Here is a 5,364-nt window from a genome sequence, read left to right as displayed (position 1 = left end):
ACTATTCATACCGTATAGTTTGTTCATAAATACGTTTTTGCCTTAAAATTTTATAACAAACATAATTTAATAGTATATTATTGTATTTTCTTAATATGAGTTCAAATGTTTTGTTATTTTGTAAGAAAATTATTTTGAGGGATTACTTCCCATTACAGACGCGCATTTGAAGACTGCATAAGAAGAATGTTCAATTATGTATTTATATTTATTTATACATGCATTGTATTGTATCTTTATTTTAAATTTTTTGACTGCCGGAGATCTTCCACGGAAGTGTTCTCAACCTGCGTTGGGGGCAGCCTACTATACTACCTACCCTTATCTTATCGCATATGGGATTAGGGTTTTGTTGTTGTTATTGTTGAATGTGATATCTCGAACCCGTATCTGGGTCAGGTATAGTTTGAGGTGTTACATTTAATGGTATCAGAGCTACGATTTAGCTGATTGTAGGCTTAAATCGAAGTCTAGAGTGTCTTATAATATATACATGCCAACAAAATAGTAAAAACTTCTAATCTGGTATAGTAAAGAGTATGTTGTTCTGATAATAGAATGATATGTTTATTCTTAATAGATGTCCAAATGATAGTTCTAGAAGTGAAGCGGAAGAAGATATGCCCGTTGAAAGCAGTAATTCACTTGCCCTGGCTATGCAAGGTGAAGAACAAGCACCTTCTAGAGCGTTTGTAGCTGATCAAGATGTGTTCCTTAGAACGTTAGATGTGGTATTGACGCGTTTTCAACCTCCTGCTACTTCAACTCCAAGAATGAATGTTGCGAAGGAGTTGAAGGGATTAGGAGCTCCAGACTTCAAAGGTGAAGCCGAGGAAGGTCCTGTTACTACAGACCTTTGGCTCAACGATGTAAAGATCATGTTAGAAATACTCCACAGTTCTGATGTGAAAAATTAGACGAATTCGTCTCTTTGCTTTGTGGGCAAGCGAGAATTTGGTGGACTGGTGTTACTATGAGAATGACTAGTGATCAAGTAACATGGTCTCTGTTTCTTGAAGAGTTTAAGCACAAGTATATAGGAGATCAATTTATCAAGCAAATGAAGAAAAAATTTCTGAACCTGAAGTAAATGAACCGCACAGTGTATGAGTATGAGTGTGAGTTTAACAAATTAAGTCGCTTTGCAGCAAAATTGGTGCCTACAAAAAAAGATACATGTGAGTGGTTTATTGAGGGCTTGAGCACGAAGCTCAAAGAAATGTTAATCGTGTTAAATCTAACTTCGTTTCAAGAGGTGATAAACTGTGCTAAAGCTCTAGAGAGAGCTCGAAATGAACGATTTGAGGAGCAAAAAGACCAACTGTCTAAAAGAAATCGGACTTCATCAAGTTCTGCACCATACAAAAGAGGAAAGGATTCTGAATTTCGATCCCAAGTAAGGTCTGAATCGATGGCATTCTCCGTTAGAGGATCAAATCTGATGAGAGTGGGACAGAATCAATCGGTAAGGCCTGGTGATGAAAGAGCACAACAGAGACATTGTCAGACTTGTGGAAGATATCATGGTGGGACATGTAGAGTTAAATCTAGAGCATGTTTCTGATGTGGGGAAACATGATATTTCATGAGAGATTGTCCATTAGGGACAAGAGAGTCTGTACAATCAGAACGATCTGTTTCGATATCTCAGAAATGAAGAGGTAGTGGAAAAGGTAGAAGTCAACCTGAATCCTCTACTCAACAGGAAACACGCTCCACTGCTCGAATGTATAATATTAATATCAATGAACATTTTGATGATCCAGAGATAATAGCATGTACCTCTCTACTGTATAATAAATGCATTATGATATTGATTGATCTGGCTTGCATATTCATATATTACTAGTAAATTGGTGAGAGAATTGAGAATTTAATTAGAAGTTGTTTATAGTGATATGGTAATGACAAATTTATTATAGCACAATATTTGGGGATAAATAAGATGTATTGAGGGTGTTCTATTAGAATTCAGAAAATTAAATTCCCTGCTAAGTTGATGAAATTATTATTCAAGGGATTTGAAGTTAGATTAGAAATGAACCAGTTATATAATTAGCATACATATGGTATGTGACATAAGAGAATAAATATGTTTACACATACATATGGTATGTGACAGAAGAGAATAAATATGTGATCATAAGAGCAATGATATTAATGCATGAATATATATATAAAGAATAATGATAGTGCCCATGTTATGTGATATGAGAGCTAGGGGTATAGTTGGCATGCCAAGAGTCAAGGATTACCTATGTATTTTGGGACATATGGACATGATTACCTATGTCTTTCGGGACATATGGATAGTATTATCTATGTCTTTCGGGTCATATGGACATAATTACCTATGTTCTTCAGGACATATAGACAATTACCTATGTTCTTAGGAACATATGGATAGTTCATTTGGGACATCGATTGAGTTGTGGTGACAACATAATAGTGCACAACCTCAATGTACTCACATACCTTAAGTTCTCAGTAATGTACATGGGCTTACAAAAGGTATAAAAAGTGTTTGCATTATTAGATGTTATCATGTTATTACTATTTACATGAAATCATATATGACATGATTGAATAAGTAGATGATATGTTCATATTTACATGAAATGCATTATTATTATATGTTATGCCTCACTAAGTCTATGACTTAGTTTGTAAGTGATTTACACGTAGGTACTAAAAAGCGAGAGGATCAAAGCTAAGCAACAAACAACATATCTCCACTTGAAAATCATATCAGAAGTAAATTACACAGTATGTTTTGTTATGTAATATATAGGTTGCATGTAAACAAAGTCGTTAAGTTATATGTACTATGATCGAGTTTTAGAATGTTTTAAATGTATTTATATAAATAGAAAATGTATAGCGATGAAAAGTTAAATTTTAAGAGTTTATGTAATACACAGTAAATGTATTTATGTATATAAATAGTAAATGTATAGCGATGAAATGTATTTATGCCTTAAAATTTTATAACGAACATAATTTATATATTATTGTATTTTCTTAATATGAGTTCAAATGTTTTGTTATTTTATAAGAAAATTGTTTTAAAAAGTCAATGTAATATCTCGGACTCGTATCCGAGTTGGGTACGGGTTGGGGTGTTCCATTTAATGGTATCAGAACTACGGTTTAGCCAATTCTAGGCTTAAATCGAAGTCTAGAGTGTCTTATAATATATACATGCCAACAAAATAGTGAAAACTTCTGATCTAGTATAGTAAAGAGTATGTGTTTTGCTAATAGAATGATATGTTTATTCCTAATAGATGTTCGGACATAATAGTTCTAGAAGTGAAGCGGGAGAAGACAGGCCCGCTAAAAGCAGTAATTCACCTGCCCTAGCCAGGCAAGGTGAAGAACAAGAACCTTCTGGAGTGCCTGTAGCTGATCAAGATGTGTTCTTTAGAACGTTAGATGTGGTATTGACACGTTTTCAACCTCCTGCTACTTCAACTCTAAGAATGAATGTTGCGAAAGAGTTGAAGGGATTAGGAGCTCCAGAGTTCAAAGGTGAAGCCGATGAAGGTCCTGTTACTACAGACCTTTGGCTCAACGATGTAAAGATCATGTTAAAAGGACTCTACTGTTCCGATGTGGAGAAAGTAGACGGAATCGTCTCTTTGCTTCGTGGGCAAGTGAGAATGTGGTGGACTAATGTTACTATGAGAATGACTAGTGATCAAGTAACATGGTCTCTGTTTCTTGAAAAGTTTAAGTACAAGTATATAGGAGATCAATTTATCAAGCAAATAAAGCTAGAATTTCTAAACCTGAAGCAAATGAACCGCACCGTGTATGAGTGTGAGTTCAACAAATTAAGTCACTTTGCAGCAGAATTGGTGCATACAGAAAAAGATGCATGTGAGTGGTTTACTGAGGGCTTGTACCCAAGCTCAAAGAAATGTTAATCGTGTTAAATCTGTCTTCGTTTCAAGAGGTGATAAACCGTGCTAAAGCTCTAGAGAGAGCTCAAAATGAACAATTTGGGGAGCAAAGAGACCAACTGTCTAAAAAAAATTGGGACTTCATCAAGTTATGCACCATCCAAGAGAGGAAGGGATTTTGAATTTCGATCCCAAGTAAGGTTTGAATCAATGGCATTCTTCGCTAGAGGATCAAATCAAATGAGAGTAGGATAGACTCAATCGGTATCGGTACACTGTAGCAGGGTATCAATACCCCTCTTGCATTTTGGAAAAATTTTAGCATTCGGTACTGTTCACGGTACTATTCATTATTGTTCACGGTATAATTCATACCGTATAATATTGTTCATAATACGTTTTTGCCTTAAAATTTTATAACGAACATAATTTAATATTATATTATTGTATTTTCTTAATATGGGTTAAAATGTTTTGTTATTTTGTAAGAAAATTGTTTTAAAAAGTCAATGTGATATCTCTAACTCGTATCCGGGTCGGGTACGGGTTGGGGGTGTTACAGAAGCCCTGCATTTAGTCTCAAGCATATTGCCTTTTCATTTAATGATTTGTTCATCCTTTTTGCAACACCATTTTATTGTGGTGTCTTGCGCACTGTAAAATGCCTTTGAATCCCATGCTCCTCACAGAATTATAGAACCTATGAATCAGTGTACTTTATGTCATTATCAGTCCTCAAATACTTGATCTTTCTACCAGTTTAGTTTTCCACCTCTACTTTCCACAGCTTGAATTTGGCAAAACTTCTAGATTTCTGTTTCAAGAAATACACCCAAACTTTCCTAGAAAATTTGTTAATAAAAGTAACATAATTCATAGATCCGTCCAATGATGATTTTCTGGTATACCCCTATACATCAGAATGCACATAATCAAGAATCCCTTTAGTTTTTTGTTCTTCAGTCGTGAAACTAACTCTAGTCTGTTTACCAAGAACACAAAACTTACAAAAATCGAGCATGCAGTTTTTACCACCATGCAATAAATTTCTTTTATGCAATTCAACCATTCCACGTTCACTAAGACGAGCAAGATGCACATACCATATTTTTGTATTATCATCATATGACTCAACATAATCAACTCCACATACAACTGTACTCCCTAATAATTTATAGATATACTTTGTAGTCATATTTCCTTTCATCACAGTCAATGCACCTTTAACAATTCTAATGGTTTCCTTATTCTCATCTGCCTTAGGAATAAAACCATTCTTATGCAAAGTGCCTAAGGAAATTAGATTCTTTTTCAAATTTGGTATATGCCTAACATCACATAATGTCCTAACAGTACCATCATACATCTTAATTCTGACTTCACCAATACCATCAATATTGCAACATCTATCATCTCCTAAATAGACAAAACCAGAATTAACTGACATGTATATCGAAAA

Source organism: Hibiscus syriacus, unplaced genomic scaffold (assembly GCF_006381635.1).
Source record: "Hibiscus syriacus cultivar Baekdansim isolate YM2019G1 unplaced genomic scaffold, ASM638163v2 tig00110888_pilon, whole genome shotgun sequence".
Lineage (NCBI taxonomy): Eukaryota > Viridiplantae > Streptophyta > Magnoliopsida > Malvales > Malvaceae > Hibiscus > Hibiscus syriacus.
Note: the sequence above shows the minus strand (reverse complement) of the source record.